The 23,977-nt window shown below is 45.0% G+C and overlaps 2 long non-coding RNA genes across 3 annotated transcripts; one reads left to right on the plus strand and one right to left on the minus strand.

The window, feature by feature from the left end:
• The first annotated feature begins 19,158 nt into the window (after positions 1–19,158).
• LOC125516227 lies at positions 19,159–22,381 on the plus strand. The gene is made up of 2 exons (XR_007287320.1): positions 19,159–19,675; positions 19,911–22,381. It is a non-coding gene; the product is annotated as an uncharacterized LOC125516227 (long non-coding RNA).
• On the minus strand, positions 19,798–22,911 carry LOC125516225. Of its 2 annotated transcripts, XR_007287319.1 has the most exons (4): positions 22,361–22,911; positions 21,999–22,290; positions 21,851–21,919; positions 19,798–19,985 (listed from the first exon to the last, which is right to left on the minus strand). It is a non-coding gene; the product is annotated as an uncharacterized LOC125516225 (long non-coding RNA). The 2 variants fall into 2 exon arrangements; XR_007287318.1 differs by having other exon boundaries at positions 19,798–21,919.
• Between the last annotated feature and the right edge of the window lie 1,066 nt (positions 22,912–23,977).

A 23,977-nucleotide genomic window follows, 5' to 3' on the forward strand; every position in this document is an offset into this window, starting at 1 on the left:
GATAGTGCAAGTAACACTAGAAGTAAAAATTACTTCCAGGTCCGTAAGCCACCTAGCGACGACTACAAGCAATGGAGTGAGCCTAAGGACCGCCATCGTCATCGCCCCTCCCTCATCGGAGCTGGGTAAACCTTATTGTAGTAGACAGTCAGGAAATCGTTGTGATAATGCTTTACAGGACCAGCGCATCAGAACAACAATCGTCACCGCTGAAAAGAAGCGTAAGTCAGAAGGATTCAAATTTTAGAAATAGGACCACGGATGAACGAAGACAAACTGTTCGTGCAATGATTTGCCTACTTATGTTTTGGAGATTGTTGTCAGAAACTGTGTGAGACTAATATGTTTGCTAGTGCACAGAGAGTGACAAGTCCGTGAAGTCATGTAGAGTTTGGTACAAACTCCGAAGATAATCTCGTGCGTAGTAGCGAAGACTATCACCGAAGATTATGCCCATCGAGAGTGACCCCTCAAAATTGTTGACGTGAAGCAATTGGTTCGGTGCTTGTCAGAAGAAATTGACTGCACCGAGAGGATAGAAGAAGCGAAGACACAATATTTGTTTCGTAGTCCTTTCACTCTCTTGAGTCATAGGACTACCATACTACTAAGAGGGGTATAATGTTTGAAGCTTATGGTTCTCTGATGCTAAACCCGAATCCTAAGTGAGACGAGAGAAACCTTTGTGTTCTGAATAAATACTCGTCAGCAAAAGACGAAGTTCTTCTCCACTATGAGAGATTTGATTTGGACTGAGGAGTTAGCATTTCTTGCTCCGCAAGTAATGTTATAGTTGTGCTAAAAAATCCGACCGTTAGATACATGTCAGTTGGACATCGCCTGAGGGGTCATGTCCAAAATGGTCTTTTCCCATCAGAAAGACCGCGCCTATAAATAGCCGACCCCATCCAACATTGTCCGTTGACTGCTCCATGAGATTCCAAGAAGATTAAGTGATCACCTTCTCTCTCGAGTGATTTGAGTTTAAAATCCACCAAGAGAAAAACCCCAGAGCCGAAAAGTTAGATAGTGGTTTAGTATCACTCGAATCTAAGTTCAGTACACTCCACCTATTACTCTTGAGAGCTGCGAACTCTCTAAACGGTTAGGTGTCAAGTTTTTTAGTGACCAAGAGTGATTGTGGTTTATGAATAAGAAGCATGTAAAGGTTCGGAGATCACCTCAAATATCTACCACAAGTGATCGACACTGATTGATGAATTAATTGTCGAGGAGAATTGTGCGAAGAGAGTTTATCTTCTGTGTTCAATCACTACCCCTCCAACTAGACATAGTCCTTTTGCAGAAGGGCGAACCGGTCTACCAAATCCTCTGTCGCCATCGAGCATCACTAGTTACCTTCACACTCTATTTACATTCGGTACATGATGTATGTTGACTTTCGGCCATGTGATTCATGTCGATGTGTGCTTTAGTTTTCACTCCCTAGTTTTTGTTCAATCACTGTACTCTGTTTATATTCACTCTGCTATTGGGTTTCAAGAGATTTGAATGTTTCAAAAGAAATTTTAAATCTCCCATTCGCCCCCTCTGGTAAACATACTTCGTTCCTACAATTGGTAACAGAGCCAGGTTCTCCTTGTCTCTGCTTATTAAGTTCTAATCACCTTGGTGTTTAAGTATGTCTTTAGTGAGCTACAAGTTGCATATCAAGATTCCCGTCTTTGATGGGACGGACTATCCCTTATAGAAGGAGAATATGAAGATCCGTCTCCAAGCTGATGATGATATGTGGCATGTTGTGCAGTCTGGCTATGTCATTCAAGTACCTCAGTTTCCCTCTAACTATGAGAAGAAGCTCGTTCAAATGGATGCTCAAGTGAAAGATGAAACATGTGATCATCTTTCCCGGGCACAATTTCTTCATCATCGTCAGTGTGAAACTTCCAAGGAATTGTGGGACATTCTCGAAATAATCAATGAGGGTGTGTCCACCCAAAAGGAAGCCCACATCGACACCCTTCGTGCCAAGTTCAACTAGTTCAAGAGAATTAGAAATGAAAGTTGTCAACAAACTTTTGATCAACTAAGTGACATTGAAACTAAGCTCCACGGCCTAGGCGACAAAGACATCACATATCATGAAGTTGTGAAGAAGTTGCTCAGATCACTGAACAGTTCATTCGACACTCTACTTCTAATGATCAGGGAAAGAACGGACTTCAAAGTTCTCGCTTCAGCTAATATCATGGAAAGGCTGCACGCACACGAGAATCTAGGTTTTCGACCTAGAAATCATTCATACTCTCTTTTAGCTAACTATTGTGGAAGCTTCTTGTTTGTCTCAATAACAGAACCGACCAAATATGAGATGCAATGAAAGATCTAGATTGGATGAATGTTATGCATGATGAATTGGTGCAGCTCGAATTAATTGATTTCTGGGAGTTGGTCGATTGACCGAACCCAGAAAGCACAATATCATTGGCACCAAATGGATCTGCCGCAACAAATAAGATGAAAATGGTATTCTGGTAAGAAACAAATCTCTCCTTGTTGCTCAAGGCTATACACAGGTAGAGGGTATAGATTTTGGTGAAACATATGCTCATGTTTCCAATCTTAAGGCAATTCTTCTTGCCTTTGCAAACTACAAATATATCTTTCTATACCAAATGGATGTGAAAAGTGCATTCCTCAATGGTAAGATTGAGGAAGAAGTATATGTTACTTAGCCAGCTGGCTTTGAACATCCTTAGTATCCTAACAAAGTGTACAAGTTGAAAAAGGCTCTCTATGGGATACAACAAGCCCCTCGAGTGTGGTATGATACATTGAAGCAATTCCTACTTGATAAGGGATTCAAGCCTGGTTCCACTAGTCCCACTCTATTCACACACTCTTTTAATGGTGATCTATTCGTGTGCCAAATATATGTGGATGGTATTATCTTTGGCTGTACTAACAATGCTTGTAGTGTGGAATTTGGGAGAATGATATCCGAGAAATATAAGTGTTGGAAATATGCCCTAGAAGCAATAATATTTGTATTATTATATTTTCATATTCATAATTACAGAGTTTATATTCTATGTTATAACTGTCGTTGATCCTGCAATTCACGATTCAGTGGAAAAATCATATGCACGTGTGGAATGATAAACAATTAAATAGAAGGTTCCTAGTCTTGCCTCTGGGACTAGCTCAAGTGTTGTTGGTGATCACTTTTTCTGGATCTTAGGATATTGTTAAGTGTAATGATAGTCCTAAAACAACATAGAGATTATGACGTTGGAAGAATGATCATATTAAACCGACCCAAACTTGTATGTTGTGAATTGGATTAATATCGTCTGTATTCAATTGTAATAACACGAAGTGTTAATGTGTGATCTTGCTCCTTAGATCATGAGAGTATCGTGGTCACTTATTAACGTACGGTGGGCTTTGGGGTTGCTCAGACGTAACCTGTAACACGGTGATCATAACAATAACTTATAGGTTCATTGAAAAGTTTGACAAGTGGACGAATAGCTCAAGAGTGGGATTTGCTACTCTGACGATGGAGAGATATTCTTAGGGTCCTCTTGGTGTGACGACTGTTGGGGAATGCAGTAATTTCAAAAAAAAAATACACACACGTAAGATCATGGTGATGCATAGCAACGAGAGGGAAGAGTGTTGTCCACGTACCCTCGTAGACCGTAAGCGGAAGCGTTATGACAACGTGGTTGATGCAGTCGTACATCTTCACGATCGACCGATCCTAGTACCGAAAGTACGACACCTCCGCGATCTGCACACGTTCGGCTCGGTGACCTCCCACATGGAGAAGGAGAAGGAAGGAAGGGGGCGCCCCTTTCCCTAGTCCAGTTTGGACCAGTTCATGGGGAAGGGGCGCGGCCACCCTTGAGGCCTTTCTCTCATTTCCCGTATGGCCCATTAAGGCCCAATACGAATTCCCTTAACTCTCCGGTACTCCGAAAAATACCCGAATCACTCGGAACCTTTCCGATGTATGAATATAGCCTTCCAATATATCGATCTTTACGTCTCGACCATTTCGAGACTCCTCGTCATGTCCCCGATCTCATCCGGGACTCTGAACAAACTTTGGTCATCAAATCACGTAACTCATAATACAAATCATCACAGAACGTTAAGCGTGCGGACCCTACGGGTTCAAGAACTACGTAGACATGACCGAGACTCATCTCCGGTCAATAACCAATAGCAGAACCTGGATGCTCATATTGGTTCCTACATATTCTACAAAGATCTTTATCGGTCAAACCGCATAACAACATATGTTGTTCCCTTTGTCATCGGTATGTTACTTGCCCGAGATTCGATCGTCGGTATCTCAATACCTAGTTCAATCTCGTTACCGGCAAGTCTCTTTACTCGTTCCGTAATGCATCATCTCGCAACTAACTCATTAGTCACATTGCTTGCAAGGCTTATAGTGATGTGCATTACCGAGAGGGCCCAGAGATACCTCTCCGATAATCGGAGTGACAAATCCTAATCTTGATCTATGCCAACTCAACAAACACCATCGGAGACACCTGTAGAGCACCTTTATAATCACCCAGTTACGTTGTGACGTTTGGTAGCACACAAAGTGTTCTTTCGGTATTCGGGAGTTGCATGATCTCATAGTCATAGGAACATGTATAAGTTATGGAGAAAGCAATAGCAACAAACTAAACGATCATCGTGCTAAGCTAACAGATGGGTCAAGTCAATCACATCATTCTCTAATGATGTGATTCCGTTAATCAAATGACAACCCATGTCTATGGTTAGGAAAAAATTGTCTGTTGTGTGCTAGGCGCCCCTATCCCACATGTATATAGGTGGGAGGGAGGGAGGAGCAGCCAAAGGAGGCGCCCAAGTAGGAGGAATCCTACTTGGAGTCCCTCCCAAGCCGCGCCCCCTGCCATATATAAACAAGGAGGAAGGAAAGAGGGGGGAGAGGGAAGGAAGGGGGAGTCCTACTCCACACTTTCCTTTCCCTCCCCTCTTTCCTTCTCCTCCTCATAGGGCTGGCCTCTATAGGGGCGCACCAGCCCCTTGTGGGCTGGTGTGTTCCCTCACTTGGCCCATAAGGCCCATATCTTTGCCGTGGGTGTCCGAAACTCCTTTCTGGTGACCTGATAAGTACCCGGTACCCTTCGAAACACTTTCAGTGTCCGAATACCATCGTCCTATATATCAATCTTTACCTCTCGACCATTTCGAGACTCCCCGTCATGTCCGTGATCTCATCTAGGACCCCGAACAACATTGGGTTACCAAATCATATAACTCATATAACACTATATCGTCAACGAACGTTAAGCGTGCAGACACTATGGGTTCGAGAACTATATAGACATGACCGAGACACCTCTCCGGTCAATAACCAATAGAGGAACCTGGATGCCCATATTGGATCCTACATATTCTACAAAGATCTTTATCAGTCAAACCGTTATGACAACATACGTAATTTCCTTTGTCTATCGGTATGTTACTTGCCCGAGATTCGATCATCGGTATCTTCATACATAATTTAATCTCGTTACCGGCAAGTCTCTTTACTCGTTCCGTAATACATCACCCCGTGACCAACTCCTTAGTCATTTGCTTGCAAGCTTATGCTGTGTATTACCGAGAGGGCCCAGAGATACCTCTCCGATACTCAGAGTGACAAATCCTAATCTCGATCTATGCCAACTCAACAAACACCTTCGGAGATACATGTAGATCATCTTTATAATCACCCAGTTACGTTTTGACGTTTGATAGCACACAAGGCATTCCTTCGGTATCCGGGAGTTGCATAATCTCATAGTCGAAGGAATATGTATTTGACATGAAGAAAGCAATAGCAATAAACTGAACGATCAATATGCTAAGCTTACGGATGTGTGACGCCCGGGTAATCATGCTACAGTAATTCCACGCTAATGATGCCACGTCACCTCGGTTACTGTTATTAATCTCGCAATGGTTCAAAAACGGTTCGAATTCAAATTTAAAATCAAGTCAAACGATTAAAGTTTTCAAAAGTCAAAACTAAAATGTTCTTAATGTGACAAATAAATCATGGATATTATTGGTGGAGTAACAACATCTTTATAAAATATTTAAATACCCTTAAGTGATTAAAACAACATCAAAACAATTAGTTATACTCCTAAAATAGTTTACCAAATACTAAACTATTTTTATTCTGAGGTAAAACTTCTTAGAACAGTGGATTAATTTGACACACTATTTTTGGAGCTATTTTCATATTTTACTAAACCAAAAAATATAGTACAACTAAAATAAAAGAGAAATGAAAAGGTAAAAAAAAAATAAATAAAGAGAAAGCATCCCCCGGGGCTCCGGCCCAACTGGGCCACGACCCACCAGGCCGGCCCAACCGGCCACCCTCACTCCCCATATCCCCCACCACCAAACCCTAACCCCCCCGTCGCCCCACTCCCCCACGACGCCACCTCTCCCACCTCCCGATCCAGATTGGATCAGGATCGAACCACCCCGCCTCCCTGACGACGCCCGCCGCCGCCGACCTCCACCACGTCTAACGCCGCCCCTGCCTCCTCCCAGGCGCCCCCCCACTCGACTGGATCGGGGAGGGGCCAGATCCCGCGCCGGCCGAACGCACCTCGACGCCGGCGCCCATCCCCTGCGTCTTCGCCCGTCGCCGGCCTGCCTCCCCATCGCCGCCTCATCTCCGACCCCCGCCCCACGCCCCACTGCCCGGTGCCCTGCAACCCCTTGTGAGGCCCCCTCCTTCCCCTTTTCCCCGCAGCCACCGCCGTGCGCTCGCGCTCCGCCACGCCGTGGCTCCGCTCACCGCGGCCCCGCTCCTCCTCCGCGTGCGCGCTCGCGCTCGCCGCGCGCAGACCACGTCCGCCCGTGCCCTGCCTTGCTGAGGCCTCGTTGGCCGCGTCCCGGATACGCCCTGTGCGTGCGCCGCCCGCGCCTTGCCTCCCCTCCCGCATGCGTGTTGCTGCTTCTGTCGCGCGCCCGCCTGCCTTTGGCCGCGGCCACCCATGCCGTCCGCACGCCCAGCTGCCTCCCCTGCCGCCCTGCCCTGCACCGCCGTTCCCCTGGCCGCAGCTGTCGGCGGCCACTTGGCCGGAGGTTGCCACCGGCGGTGGCCGTGGCCTCGTCCCCTTCCGGGCGGTAGCCCGCTAACCCGAACCCGCTGTGGCCCTTTGGCCCAATGACAGTGGGCCCCTGCCCAAGAATGTTTATAAAAAAAGGGGAAATTATAAATAAATAAAATATTAATTAATTAATTAAGTTAATTAAAATTAGATTAACCTAATCACTAATTAACCAATTAACTGTTAGTTAATTAAAACAGAGTATGACGAACGGGACCCACCTGTCAGGTTGACCAAGTCAACTACTGACGTCATGATGACGTCAGCAGACACTATTCTGGATAATGTTGATTAAATTAATTAATAAATCCTTAAAATGTTTTAAATCTTTTAAAATCAATATAAAATAAACCGTAGCTCGGATGGAAAAACTTTGTACATGAAAGTTGCTCAGAACGACGAGACGAATTCGGATACGCAGCCCGTTCGCCCGCCACGCGTCCCTAGCATAGTGAACCTGCAACATTTCACCTCCGGTTCATCTGTCCGAAAACGCGAAACACCGGGGATACTTTCCCGGATGTTATCCCCCTTCACCGGTATCACCTAATACCGCGTTAGGGCACCTCTAACGTCGTTACTTGTCATGTCATGCATCACTATGCATATGCTTGCTTATATATTTATTGTTTCTCCCCCCTCTTCTCTCGATAGACACCGAGACCGACGCCGCTGCTACCCAGTACGACTACAGAGTTGACGATCCCTCTCTCTTGCCAGAGCAACCAGGCAAGCCCCCCCCCCCTTGATCACCAGATATCGCCTACTCTTCTCTATACTGCTTGCATTAGAGTAGCGTAGCATGTTACTGCTTCCCGTTAATCCTATACTGATGCATAGCCTGTCCTTGCTACTACTGTTGTTACCTTTACCTGCAATCCTAATGCTTAGTATAGGATGCCAGTTTATCATCAGTGGCCCTACATCCTTGTCCGTCTGCCATGCTATATTATCGGTCCGTGATCACTCGGGAGTTGATCACGGGTATATACTATATACTTTATACATGATACATGTGGTGACTAAAGACGGGTCGGCTTGAGGAGCACCCGCGAGTGGATCTTTGAGGCGGAGCGACAGGGCAGGTTCCGACCACCTAGGAGAGAGGTGGGCCTGGCCCTGGTCGACGTTCGCGGATACTTAACACGCTTAACGAGATCTGGATATTTAATCTGAGTCTGGCCATTTGGTCTATACGCACTAACCATCTACGGGGGAGTAGTTATGGGTATCCCGGCGTCGTGGTATCAGCCGAAGCCTTCGTGACGTCAGCGACTGAGCGGCGCGCGCCGGATTGGAACGTAAGCCTGCTCTTGTATTAAGGGGGCTAGTTCTGCTTCCGGCCGCGTTCGCAACGTGCAGGTGTGCTAAGGGCGATGGGCCCAGACCCCTGTGCGCTTAGGTTTAGACCGGCGTGCTGACCTCTCTGTTGTGCCTAGGTGGGGCTGCGACGTGTTGATCTTCCGAGGCCGGGCATGACCCAGGAAAGTGTGTCCGGCCAAATGGGATCGAGCGTGTTGGGGTATGTGGTGCACCCCTGCAGGGAAGTTAATCTATTCGAATAGCCGTGATCTTCGGTAACAGGACGACTTGGAGTTGTACCTTGACCTTATGACAACTAGAACCGGATACTTAATAAAACACACCCTTCCAAGTGCCAGATACAACCGGTGGTCGCTCTCTCACAGGGCGACGAGGGGAGGATCATCGGTTAGGGTTATGCTATGCGATGCTACTTGGAGGTCTTCAGTCTACTCTCTTCTACATGCTGCAAGACGGAGGCTGCCAGAAGCGTAGTCTTCGAAAGGACTAGCTATCCCCCTCTTATTACGGCATTCTGCAGTTCAGTCCACATATATAGCCTTATTCCAGTTGATACCAATGCATACATATGTAGTGTAGCTCCTTACTTGCGAGTACTTTGGATGAGTAGTCACGGTTGCTTTCTCCCTCTTTTCCCCCTTTCCTTTCTTCCTGGTTGTCACAACCAGATGTTGGAGCCCAGGATCCAGACGCCACCGTCGACGACGACTCCTACTACACCGGAGGTGCCTACTACTACGTGATGCCCGCTGACGACGACCAGGAGTAGTTAGGAGGATCCCAGGCAGGAGGCCTGCGCCTCTTTCGATCCGTATCCCAGTTTGTGCTAGCCTTCTTAAGGCAAACTTGTTTAACTTATGTCTGTACTCAGATATTGTTGCTTCCGCTGACTCGTCTATGATCGAGCTCTTGTATTCGGGCCCTCGAGGCCCCTGGCTTGTAATATGATGCTTGTATGGCTTATTTTATTTGTAGAGTTGTGTTGTGATATCTTCCCGTGAGTCCCTGATCTTGATCGTACACGTTTGCGTGTATGATTAGTGTACGATTAAATCGGGGGCGTCACAGGATGGGTCTTGTCCATCACATCATTGTCCTAATGACGTGATCACATTATCAAATGACAACACATGCCCATGGTTAGCAAACCTTAACCATCTTTGATCAACGAGCTAGTCTAGTAGAGGCTTACTAGGGACACGGTATTTGTGTATGTATTCACACATGTATTTAAGTTTCCGATCAATACAATTCTAGCATGAATAATAAACCTTTATCATGAATAAGTAAATATAAAATAACAACTTTATTATTGCCTCTAGGGCATATTTCCTTCATACCGATGCATCCTGGGTTTTGTGAAGTATAGCGAAGAAAAGGGAACATCACATGATAACCAAGGGTTCACTCGAATATCATTTATGTGCTCATCAGGATCGATATGGACGTCCACGGTCCCGATATCGGTAATTGAACGAACGGTTTCATTCATGTCTACGAGTTAGCAAACCTACGGGGTCACAAGCTTAAGGCAATCACAATTTCATGACTGTTAGTAGGACGGGATTATTGAGAATATATTTATGGAATTGTTTCATTAATATTTGGCATAGTTCCGAGAGGATCTGGAAGCGTTTCGGGGTCACCGAAAGGGTTTCGGTGAATATCGAGTAATACCGGGTATTACTGATAAATATATATAGGTGGAAAATGTTTCTGGAGATGTTAAAAATGTATATAATGGTCTAAAAGTATTTAGAACATTTTATATTTAATTTAAATATCAACGGGCCTAAAAATGCCAAGAGGTGAAAGGCAACTTGAGCCACAAAGGTCCAAGTGGAGGTGGCGCCCCCTTTCCTTGTGTGTGTGTGTGGGGGGGGGGTCCTACTAGGGGAGGGGGCCCAACTCCCCCCTAGGCCAGCGCACCAAGGGGGACTCTTTCCCCTTTGAGTCCATGTGGTGATACCCTTAATTTTGTGATGATTATATTGCCAACGCTTTTACTCGCATTGAGAGTTATTTTAGTGGGGTTGCAAATCCTAGTTTGTCGGATCAAGGACGTGATCTATTTTATGTGACTTATTTGGATGGCGTTGATACTTGATAGTATTAAACTGTTAATTTGGATGGACTTGGGTCAAGTTCAGGAAGTTTGTGCTCGCAATAGTTGCTTGTTTTCATTGTGTGCAGGTTCTAATGTGTGTGGCGGTAGTCGACAACGAGGATGGATGGTATAAGGCTTGAAGAGCTAAGATGTGACCATGGACATTGCCCAGGATCATGCGGCTCAAAGCAACACACAAGTTTGGACAAAGACTATATGGAAGCAAACGAGAAGACGAAGTCAAGTGAAGGTTATTTTGGTATGCTTACTAAAATCCACTGAGAAGAAAACCAAGAGAATGATTATGGTGTTGCTCAAGAGTGGAAAATATTATTTACAAATGGCTAAGTAAAAATGTCTGTTTGTTTAGAGTTTTGGGCTTGGCCCATTCAGTGGGAACCATGGCCCATTCAATGGCGGTGGAAGGCAGCTCCAGGCATATATGTGAGCTGCAAGGTTTTCCTTGCAGCCGTCGATGACGAGCAGAGAAACAGAGCAGCCGCCTCACATTTGAAAGAGAGCTTTCCGTATGGGATTTGGCCTGTGTGAGAGAGGCTTGTAACTCCAGAAATCTGAGAAATTTTTTCGAAAAAGAGAAATCTGAGAAATAAAACCTCAAACCATTCCCAATCTTGTTGTGGTCGAGATCTGCTGTTTGTTCTTGCTAAATTCGTTTTTCTGCTGTGCCAATTTATTTCCTGTGATTCCTTGGCTATCATTAGTGTTCAGTGATGGAAAATCATGCCTAAATCGATACCCATCCATCCCTAGCCTTGATATGGTCGTTCTTCCTTTTTATTCATGGGTTCTTGAGATGGCGCCGAATTTTATCTTGTGATTTATTTTGTGCGAGTCCATCTTGAGTTCTTCCTGTTCTCGAGTCAATCAGGAGTCGTTGTGGTTTCTAGTAAATTTCTTGCATGTTCTCCATCTCCGCTGATGCTACTGGCTCGCACCCTCTTATTTTCCTGCTACGTGTGATTATCTCAGGATTTTTTTTTAGAAAAGAAGAATAACCCCGGTTTCTGTATACGGTCATTTTATTAATTATTCTCACAAGACTTTACAAAGTCATACAATAGTAAAATTAAAGCCGCCGTCTAAGCAACAAACTGTCGCTACACCTATCCAGTTGATGAAGGGTGCACATAGCCTGGGCCTAATACCAAACAGACATCACAGCCAAGCCTAACATCTAAGACCTGAGACCCTAACCTTGCCACTTGTTGGGTCTGGGACACACACTGGTCCGGCGTGCTCTTAGAGGCCGCCGCTGCCAACTGCCACCACTTCATCTTCAAAACGGTACTGATGCATCAACCTTACTCGGTCCAGCTATCGTCGACGCCACCACGGCACCCAACGGCACCTCCTCCCTGCGCGCAAACAGTTGTACACGTCGCGGTCGCCACTGATACACCTCAACACCATGCTGCCACGTACCACCAGCCGACACAACTTGAAGCCCTTGGAGGATCTGTCGTGCGTAGCACCTGCCGGCCAGGCATGACCAAGTGTAGCACCTGTCGGTCAGGCATGACTTGACATCTCCACCGAAGCTCCGTGCAAGACGAAGCAGCTCCACCTCCTGCCTCTGACTTCCAGCGCCGCTCCACAAAACGACGCTCCCAAGAGAGAAACGACATCGCAGTGCCGCCATCGTCCGGTTTGGAACACCAGATTCTAGGGTTTCCCCCGGAGCAATACGAGTGGGTCAACGGAAGTCACATGACGATGCCTTCATCAAGATAACGACGTGGAACGCCGCCATCGCCCGTCGTCGACTCGGTTTTCACCGGCAACTACGTCTCCCCGACTCGCAGCTGGTGCCAGATGACGGATCCCGAGATCCGAACACCCAGCCTCAGGCCGACCACCTCTGACGGAAGAGATGACCACCACCGCCGGCTTCACCAGTCAGAACAGATCTGATCGGAAGTGCCGCCGACAAGACCACCAGGCCCTCCACGCCGCCGTCACCGATCTGAAGACAGCATGCACGCCACCGCAACCAAGCCGGCCGCCGCCAATCGCAGCCGCCGCCCGAAGGGCCATCCGCAGCGCCCGCAGCCGTGGTCTCCGCCGCGCCAAACCGTCACCGTTCGAGGACGGGCCGGCCTCCCGCCGCCTCCCGCCATCCGCCGCGCCGCAGATCCCAGATCGATCGCGCCACCACACGCCTTGGGGTCCGCCCCACTCCGGAGACGCGTAAGAGAGGAGATCCCCATCCACCGCCGTCGGCCCCCGGGCTTAGCCTGGCGGCGTCTTCCGGCGGCGGAGGAGGAAGGGGAGGAGGGAGTTTGCGGCGGCGGCGGCTAGGTTTCTGGCCGCCCGAGCCGCCCTAGGGGGAGAACGACCTAAGACGGATCGTGTAGGGTTGAGATGTTTCCGGCTGTGGCAACGTAGTTTATAGCAGAGTTGGTCTGCCTTGGATTAAATGGTAGCAAATTTAGTTGCTGTATGTACCAAGTTTTTGACACACGAACACGTCACGTGTACCCTCGACGCCGGGGTGATGCACCGCAACTCACGTCGAAGGAGACCCGACCGACAGCGCGATACGCAAGACAGTCGACGGGCGCTTTTGCAGACCCGAAACCCCACACCCTCGGGAGGGACCCCGTCAGGGAGTGCAGCGGCTATGGGCTGCCCTAGGTCGATTCGCTCGCCCCTAGAGCCTCGGGATTCGCAGCTCTCAAATTCGAGGAACAGCGAAGAACGAGAGAGAAAAACGATGGAGAGATAAAACATAGATGAAAAGGTAGTATATTGATTTGTTTGATTGTGTGTTCTTCAATCGGCCGTCACCCCAAACATATATAAGAGGCGGCTGGACTTCCCGTACAAGTAAAGGATCCATCTAGGCTTTCTTTACAAGAAAAATTACATCAATTCACGTCCTAGAGTCCTAGTTCTATTCCAACTCGGATTCAATCTGAATCTGGCCCAAACTCTGTCTTCCTTCTTGCGCGGGCCGCTGAGCTTGCATATGATCTCCGATCAAGACGACCCAAATATAAAACTTGTGCGCCTCGATGATACGAACAACTCCCATGTTGATCACTTTTTCAAATAAGGCCTTGAATACTTTTCGAGGTCATCTTTACCTTCTAGTCGGACTCGGTCTTGCAGTAGACTGGATTATCCGAGTCTCATACTGAATTTGTAGGCCATATACTATCTCTGATGATGATTACTCCAAAACCAAAGTTTACAGTCTTGATGATATGCACAACTTCTGTATTGAACACTTCTTCATCCGAGGTCATCTTGATAAACTTTCGGGCATATGTTCAGTTTCACTCGGATTCGAGCTCATCCACTCGGATTAAAGTCATTCACTTGGATCGTCCGACTGGACTTTTTCACTCGGATGTTAGAATCTTTCACTTGGAAGACAATCTTCACTCCGATGACCATATTTTCACTCGGAAGGTAATCTCTTCAATCGATCGGCAAGTTTTTATTCCGACGGTAACAGTTTCACTCGGATGATAATAATTTCACTCGGACGGAAAACTTTCACTCGACCGGTAAGTTTTTACTCGGATGGTAAGCTTTCACTCGATCGGTAAGTTTTCACTCGGATGGTAGCTTTTCACTCGGATTTTCCGACTGAAAACATAGCCTTGTTTTGTTTCTCCAGGCCTCATACGACCTCGGATTGAGACGAATTGTATATGAAAATCGATCGGCTCGATGAGGCGAAACTTCTCTGTGTTGAAGGTTTTTCGATTCAAAGCCGTCTTGAGGGCCGAATTGCTCACGCATTGTATCAGACACTCATCAACATGTGTCTGGTGTCAAGCGTAATTTTTTGGTCTCTGGCCTGTCCAGACCGTATTGACTGTAACTTTTGCATATGAACTCGGATTAAGATGATTTATATATGAAAATCGATTGCCTCGACGAGACGAAGATAATTCCTTTAGAGTGCTCCTTCATCTAAGGTCATATTGAGGGCATAATCGGCCGAAAAGCACTCAGAACACTAAATTTTGTCACTCGGAGTACAACTTCGGCCACTGAGATGAGGTCGAATGGCGATAGCCTAAACATCAAAGTTATTCCACTCGACGATGTGAAACTTTCTCATGCTGAAACCCTTTCACTCTATATCTTGCCAAAATCAGGTGTCAACACAAGTTACGAGCATAAATTAGCTACTAGTACATTTTGTCTAGCAGTACATCTCCCTTGTAACTGTGTATCCTACTAGTGCGTACAACTAGTTTGGCTTAAGTAGACTCTTCCTTTTAATTGGCCTATAACCTTGTCGTGTAACCTCTTGGTCTAATTAAGTACTAATATTCTCTAGTACACTTTTCAGTGCATATTATTCTATGGGCTCTCAAGTCAAGCTTTGAGAATTTGTTGGACTAGCTTCAGTCTATTTTGACAGGCAGATTTTGTTTCCGCTGCGTATTCCGCTATTCCGAGCATCTTAGTTTTTCCATAACTATGGTGCAGAATATGTAAGAGGTTAATTTTTTCAAGGTCGTCATTCAACCCCCCTTTTGACTCCCTACATCCGATCTTACAATTGGTATCAGAGCCCGGTCAGCTCATCTGTAGCCTTAATCAGCTTTTGACCATGGAGTCATTTGCGAACCCGTCACGTCCTCCGTTGTTCTCCGGGAGTGACTGGCCGTTTTGGAAGTCTTGCATGAAAACATTTCTTGAAGCTCAAAGCTATGGAATATGGCAAATTGTTGTGTGAGATTTTGCAATACCTGCTTGTGTTGGTTGATGTTGAAAATAATTCCAAAGCTATTAACATTCTCTTGTCAGGTTTGCATAGGAGAGAGCATGAGCATGTTGCGCACCTAGACACTGCCCACAAAATTTGGTCCACTCTTATCACTTACCATGAGGGCACTAGTGATATTAAGACAGCTCGTCAGGACATTTACAAAACCGAGTATAACAAATTTGAGCAGTTACCTGGTGAGTCTCTAGAGGACATGTTTGGTAGGTTTGAGGTCATAGTTGGGAGATTGAGGGGTGTCGGGGTTGTGTACACTCCTGAGAAAGCTAGACACATCCTAAACTCTCTTGACCCAATATATGAGATGAGAAAGATCGCAATTCAAGAGTCCCATAAACCCGATGAGCTCACTGTAGACATGTTGTTCTCCAAGCTCAAAACTCACCAAATAGCCAGTGAAGGCACAAACCCACCTAGGAACAGTACTCTTGCACTAGTTGGTAGTGAGTGTCAATCTGCACATGGTTCCTCTAATGTTTCTGAGTCTGGCAGTGGTCCATCTTATGTTTTTTCACTTGCTTGTTTGGTTTCAGTTTCTGATGAACAACTTTAATCTTTGCCAGAGGATGATCTTGCTCTTTTTTTGTCCGCCGTTTTTCTCGAGCTTATAGAAACGTGTGAGAGAGGAAAGGCAAACACACAAAAATCTGTTTTGAGTGTGGTGTGCAGGGACACTTCATGTCTGATTGTCCTAATCTCAAAGATTATGGTGAAAATAGTGGTGGCAAGAACAACTACATCAGGAAGAAGTCGTTCTCTCGCCATGAAACCAAGTTCCAGCCAAAGGCTGAGAAGCATCTTCAAAAGATGGTTGCTGCAATTGCTTCGGGTCTACAGTCTGCAGTAGATCTAAGCGGCATCGACTCTGACCAGAGTGGTGAGGATGATCCTTCTTCTCCGGAAGGGAAGGATACAAAGAAGAAGGCTGCTGATCGGCTCACCGGCATGTGTTTTATGGCTCGTGAGGCTAATGAGGAGAACGACAACACGGATGAGTTACAAATGTCTTATGATGAATTATATGCTGAGTATGTGAAAGTTGAAAAATCTATTTTTAATGCAAGCAAAAGTCCTTAAAAAATGCACGCGCACCATAAATGATAATCTTGCTCAAATTGATTCTCACACTATAAAACACTACACTGAAGGATGTTACTGCTAGTGTGCCTTCTCATGATATTGATGACTGTGCTGGATGTGATGTGTTGCGTGCTGAATTAGAACTTGCTAGGAATACTCATGCTAGTATGTCACCGTTGCTTGAATCTACTAGAAATGAACTTGCTGATGTTAAGTTGACCCCTTGCTCCCTTTGTGTTGAAAATACACCTATGTCTGTTCCTAAAGTTGCAGATTGCGCCTACCCAAATTGTGATAAATTAAATGCTAGAATTAAGAATCTTGAAGACACTTTTTGATGCCAAGAATCCTCCTTGTTTAAAGTCCAAATACGTTGATGATAGGGTTAAAAAGTTGAATCAAATGATCATAGATGTGCATGCTCCTAAAAGTTGTGTAAATTTTCCTAAACTCGAAGAAGTTGAGGAACTAGGAGCTCAACTCAGTGGACTCTATACGAAATATGATCTTGTTAAAGCTTCAAATTCAAAGAAACCTACTGATTCTTGTGATGCTTCTAGTTCTGTTACTACTTGTACTTTCTGTACCATACTTGAGAATGATCTTCTTGTTGTTGCTTAGGATGACGGTAGAATTATAAGGTGATCCCCTCACTAAAATTCCAAGATAAAATTGTGTTCTCCCCAAGTGTGCACCATTGCGAAAGTTCGTCGTTTCGAAGCACCACGTGATGACCGGGTGTGATAGACTCTACGTTCGCATACAACGGGTGCAAGCCAGTTTTGCACATGCGGAACACTTGGCTTAAACTCGACGAGCCTAGCATGTACAGATATTGCCTCGGAACACAAGAGAACGAAAGGTCGAACATGAGTCATATAGTTGATATGATCAACATGGAGATGTTCAACATTGAAACCACCTCATCTCACGTGATGATCGGACTTGGGTTGGTAAATTTGGATCATGTTACACTCGGACAACCGAAGGGATGTTGATTTGAGTGGGAGTTCTAAGATAATATGATCAATTGAACTCATTATCTTGAACAATAGTCTAAGTTATCTTTGCAAATTATGTTGTAGATCAATGGCTCACGCAGTAGCTCCCCTGAATTTTAATGCGTTTCTAGAGAAAGCTAAGCTGAAAGATGATGGAAGCAATTTTGTGGACTAGGCCCGTAATCTGAGGATTATCCTCACGGCTGCCCAAAAGTCTTATGTCCTAGATGCACCGCTTGGTGCGCCACCCCTTCCAGCAACTCTGGACGTTGTGAAAGTTTGGCAGTCGCGTGTTGATGACTACTCAATAGTTCAGTGCACCATGTTGTATGGCTTAGAACCGGTACTTCAAAGGCATTTTGAATGTTATGGAGCATATGAGATGTTCCAGGAGTTGAAGTTTATTTTTGAGAAGAATGCCCGGATCGAGCGGTATGAGACCTCCGATAAGTTCTATGCCTGCAAAATGGAGGAGAACAACTCTGTCAGTGAGCACATACTTAGAATGTGTGGGTATTACAACCGCTAGGCTAAGTTGGGAGTTGAGCTCCCGCCTGAGGCGGTCATTGGCAGAGTTCTTCAAGCGCTACGACCTAGCTATAAGAGCTTTGTGTTGAACTATAATATGCAAGGGATGAACAAGTCAGTCTCTGAGCTGTTCGTGATGCTGAAAGTCGCTGAGTCAGACATCCAAAAGGAGCATCAAGTGTTGATGGTCAATAAAACCACTAGTTTCAAGAAGAGCAAGGGAAAGAAGGGAAACTTCAAGAAGAGTGGCAAAGCAGTTGTTCCTCCCATGAAGAAACCCAAGGCTGGACCCAATCCTAAAACAGAGTGCTTATATTGCAAGGGAACTGGCCACTAGAAGCGGAATTGCCCCAAGTATCTGGCTGACAAGAAGGGGGGCAACGTCAACAAAGGTATATATGATATACATGTTATTGATGTGTACCTTACCAGCTCTCGTTGTAGTGCCTGGATATTTGATACCGGTGCGGTTGCTCACATTTGCAACTCTAAACAGGAACTACGGAATAGAAAAAGGCTGGTGAAGGACGAAGTGACGATGCACATGGGAAATGATTCCAAGGTTGATGTGATCGTCGTCGGCACGCCCGCTCTTCGGTTACCATCGGGATTAGTGATAAACCTGAATAATTGTTATTTAGTGCCTGCGTTGAGCATGGACATTATATCTGGATTTCGTTTAACGCGAGACGGTTACTCATTAAATAAGAGAATAACTAGCGGGTGCACCCACGTATTAGCGCGGCTAGAATTAATATATTTATATTTGCAATAAATGATTTGCATTTTGATATTTTTGTTTAGGAACATCAACAATTTTGAACTTACATTCTACACATGTTTTATATTATTTTATGATGAATTACTTTATTTGCACATTTTCCAACTTGATATGGTTATTCGTGTTTTGATTATTCCCGTATAATCATTTTAGTTTTCGGGCCTTATTTTTTCACGTGGTTCCACTAATCCAATATAGAAATATTGAACTATGTACCAAAAATAGACTTGATGTTTTAATAAATGAAATAAAAATATGTATACATATTTTACTCAGAGTATGTATATTATATAATTTTGACTTGGTACTGACAGATAGTTTTTTATCAATTTTAAATTCTATTTTAGGTATAATACATATCGTAACATTTGTTTTCTTCATGTGATTGAAGGGATTTAGAAAATGTGTAATAGGAGTATTATTTACTCTATGGAGTAACGTGAAGTTAGTTTTACATAGCCCATGTATCAAGCCCATACAGGCCCATCGGTTTGCATGCAGGCCGGACAATCATTGAGACAACAACTACCACTTCGTGTTTGTCTCAAAAAAAAAAAACACTTCGTGTTTGTCTAAAAAAAATCACTTCGTGTCATTTTTTCTCCAAGTTAAAATAGCCCGTATTGTTCATCTAGATAGAACTCTCTTCTCATGGCGTGCAATCCCCACCAAGCTTCTCATCCACATGCGTCAATGGTGGGCATCAGGAAACTTATCCCCAGTCTGTGCATGGATCTCGGCGACCTCGTAGATGGCGAGGGGGAATGCGGGATGCGCTTCTCAAACTTCTCATGTCCGGAGGCTCGCGGCGGTGGCGGAGGTTCTGGATCTTGGTGGCGTGGCGGAGGTACTGAGGTAGCTCCCGGATGGGAGAATATCAGCAAGATGTGACCAACATCTGTGGGCGGCTGCTTAGTTGTTGCCCTCATAACTGGTGATATTGGACTCCTACCAAATGTAAGTGTTCTCTGCAACCATATACGATTTGGTGAAGGGGAATGATCTAGATTTCAGAATAAGTTTTGTCATTTCATTGCTAAACAAAACTCATAGCACAACTTCTGTAGTGGAGATCAGAGTAAAGCAAATATATGGATTTAGGGGGAAACACCAACTGTATATATATATGTCATCAATTGGGATTCAATACTTATTACATGCATGAATTTCTGATTCATCCGCATCCAAGCAGTTAGCCACCAAGCGACCCGCAGAGAACACAATCGATCCCCAACTATTCGGGCCACTGCCTCTGAGCTCGCCACCCCTGTTTCAGCAATGTAAGAGGCATCTACATCAAGCTTCAGCCAACCAATCACCGGTCTTTCCATTTTTCCTCGGGCGCCTATATCCCGGCCCTGACAGGATAATGTACTCCATAGAGTTGATCTCAACCTAGCAAGCGATTCTTGCATCCATTTTTTGTTTGATAGTAAAAAAGGAGGTTTAAATGCACATATGCTGAGTTGGGTAGCAAAAGCATCAGCCTCACGTGAGACATGCAGGTTAGTTTTTAAGTTCAGTAATTTTACCTGCGGCTAGTCTTCTTGACACATGGTTTCTTGCCTGGCTTCTGAAATCTTGTTTTCTAAGGGTAGAGTTTTCAGGCATGAATCAAGGTATGTGCCACGTTTACAAATGTTGTAGGGCAGTACATGTATTTTTTTGTATGTGTTCTTTATTCCTGAATTACGACAACCTTTTGTGCCCACAGGAACCATAAACTGATAAAAGTGCATGCCTTTCAGAAAATTACAACATGACATGCTTTTGATAGTTCTAATATTCACACCCTTATAATCTACTACCTCTGTACCAAAATATACGATGTTTTTGTAGTTCAATTTGAACTGGAAAAACGTCATATATTTTGGTATGGAGGGAGTAATAAGTATCTTTTTATCCTGTCAAGTACTCTTACTATATCTTTGGTAATGTTTTTGGTGCTGAGTGCCTACATATATGGAGTAATTAAGAATAATTTTATTATACATCAATGAACAAAATGCGAGTCACTATTGATTCGAGAACTATCAAACATAATGGTTCATACCTATCAAGAAGTTCCTATGTTTCGGTTATATCCAGATCTTTATATATTTTTGTAATTGGACATATCATTGAATTTCTACACCATGGTCGAGGTCACAATAAGGACAGTTTGGTTGCCGATTACATCCTCAGTTAAAAGATAAGCTATCTTTATCTGTAATGTGACTCTGATTTCATCAGAACTAAAGAGTGTAATTATAAAAGTTAGTGCTAACCACATGGCGGAGGTTCAGTTAAAATTTGGGACATGCGAATGCATGATGCACTTCCTCTCGTATTTGAATCTCAATCTCATGGATATATAAATCTTGTGGGTCCTTTACTTTTATTCTTGTTTCCACTGGCTTTACTTGAATAAGTAATATGATGGCATCTGTAAATTTGAATATTAAAAATATAACCATTAGAAATTTAATTAGTTGAAAATCTTAATTACAACTATAAACATACCTGAGCATTGTATATCCGTTTCTGTCCGTTCTTGTAGTATGACCATGGTAGCAAACTCAAAGTTACAATTTGGAAAAACTCCCCGCGCTCTTTTCATCTCCTTTACCTTTGTATTGTATGCCAAAATACATTTTTTGCAAATTGATCCTTTTGGTATGTTGTATGTCACTGTATGGCCTGCTATGGACATGTCTAGGTATACTTATTAATTTTGTGGTTATTTTGTAGTATTTATTCATTAGCACTTCCAATCAATTACCACATCTACGTTTGTACAGTCGAGTAAAAATGGGTTGCTAAGGGCGTCCGAGGATTTCTTACTCCTGTTGCAACGCGGGCATGTTTTCTCACTGGGCAATATTTCGTGATTTCCAGAACCTTAAAATTGTTGAATGCATAAATATATATGCTCATTGATCTTTGATCTTTGATCTAAAATTGTCTATTAGATTCTTCTAGATTGTAGTGTGATTTGTCTGGCCATACCAAAAGAAACAATTAAACTTGTTAACAGTTGTTGGAAATGCGGAATAATTTGCAGTTAAAGGAGCATAATTGTTCATCCATCAAGATCATATCTAGGCTAATAAGCTCATCAGTTGTTGGATTGAATACATTCTCATCACTTACACTTAAATGTTCCAATTTTGTCCCCTTGTCATTAAGTCGCTCAACTTCTTACACGCCATAGTATTTTGCCTTCAAATCAATAGAAACTTAGTTATCAATTGATAAAGTACATATGAAGATGTTATCCAGAATAAGTGAGTTTACTTACAAAACCTGATGATTCAGGTGAGAAGTCGTTGGGCATGACTTTGTTGGATGTTGAGTTTTATGCCGCGTGAAGTGGCTGACCTTGCTTCATCAAACGTTGAGCTACACGGCCCGTGGGGGTTTTTACTTGTGGGGCGTCCTTCGCGCTTCGTCTTACCGGCATACTTCGATGTTCTTGGTGGCTTGTTTGAGTTGCCCTTTTTCCTGACTACTACTTCTTGGATGTCTACTTGTGTGGCTGGTCATCAAAAGTCGCTCTAGTTCTTGCAGGCCATAGTATTTTTCCTTCAAATCTATAGGAATTAGTTGTCAATTGATAAAGTACATATGAAGATGTTATATAGAATAAGTGAATTTACTTACTAAACTTGATGATTCAGATTAGTAGCAGTTGGGCGTGACTTTGTTGGACGCCGAGTAGCATGTTGCGTGAAACGGTTGATCCCTGCTTTGCTGAGCAATACTTGTGGGGCGTCGAGTCGCGCTTCGTCTTACCGATATACTTCCATGTTCTTTGTGGCTTGTTTGAGTCGCCCTTTTTTTGACTTCTTCTTGGATGTCTGCTTGTGTGGTCAGCATGATTCATTTATGTGGGTTGCTTTGGCCGGGTTGCTCTTGACGACACCATGTACAATTTTGACTCATCTATTCCTTATTTTCATCTGTCTAATTTGGAAGTCTAAGCACATGATGTGTGGTGCTGTGGCCTCGTATCCTTGTCTGTTTGTGTTTGCATGCGTGTTGAGTCCCGTTCGTGCTTGTGTCTAACCAACCGATGGAAAATTGGCGCCTGCTACAAATCAGGCGGATGAAATCATCCGCCCAGCCAGCCGTTCGATCCTGCACCGATGGCAGTTTGATTGAGTCACCACAGGCTTGGCCTTTCTTCTCTAATCCCCATCCATCTGATTCTGATACAGAGCAACGCCGCCTGATGCAAAGCAGGACAGCACCCCCCTGGCACCTTGCGTCGGCGACCTCGCGTCACTGGAGCCCCCGGCAACTGCTGCATCGCAGCTCCAAGAGTCGTCGGCAACCGCTGCATCACACCATCGAAGCCACCGGGTGCTGCTCCATAGCAACACCGAGCGTGGCGAAGAAACTTGGATGCATCGCCGATGAGCTCTGGCGAAGCTTCATTGACGCACCAGCGAAGCTTCATTGGAGCTCCGGCGAAGCTTCATTGCAGCATCGCCTGCTGTCGTCGCAGCACTGGCGAAGCTTCATCGTAGCGCCGGTGCGGCAAAACCTACAGGGTGAGGGCAGCAGCCCGGCGAAGCTTCATTGCAGCGTCGGAGTTGCAACGCCATGGCCGGCCCGTCGCGGTCATCGTCTCGGCACCGGCGAAGCTCCAGTGCAGCGCTGGAGTTGCAACCGCCATGACCGTCGCAGTCATCATCACAGTGCCGACGATGCTCCAATGCAGCAGCGACGGGCGCGCGCGATGCTCCGTCGTAGCGTCGGCAGCCACGGTCGGAGGCGCTGATGAATTGCAGCACACCGTGCTTGCCTAGCTGATCTCCATGGATGTTGCTTTTTTGGAGAGGTAGCAGGGCAGTAGCAGTGTTGGGGCGGGCTATACGGCAACGTGTGACGGTGGTCAGCGACGAGGAGTTTGCAGCGTGTCTTTTGGGAGAGGTAGCAGGGTAATAGCAGTCGTGTGTAACGGCGGCGGTGTTCGGGAGAGATAGCACCACCTGAGGAAGAAGAAGGCCCGTGAGAAGAAAAACTTGTGGACGGGAGCTTTCCCGTGAAGATAACGCTACGAGGAGAAAGCGGTGGGTGGGCCAGTAGGGGACGCGTGTCGTTCGCTCGAGGGGGCTTACAATCGAGTGGGATCATCCGGTTGTTTTTAAACATTTTCCTGGAAAATTAGCTATTTCCTTGTGCTCGGGTTGTGTCTAACCAACCGATGGAAAATTAGCTATTTCCTTGTGCTCAGGTTATGTCGGACAGAAAAGAGATGTGTTTTTTTTTTTT

The sequence above is a fragment of the Triticum urartu genome, chromosome 6 (assembly GCF_003073215.2).
Source record: "Triticum urartu cultivar G1812 chromosome 6, Tu2.1, whole genome shotgun sequence".
NCBI classification, from domain to species: Eukaryota; Viridiplantae; Streptophyta; class Magnoliopsida; order Poales; family Poaceae; genus Triticum; species Triticum urartu.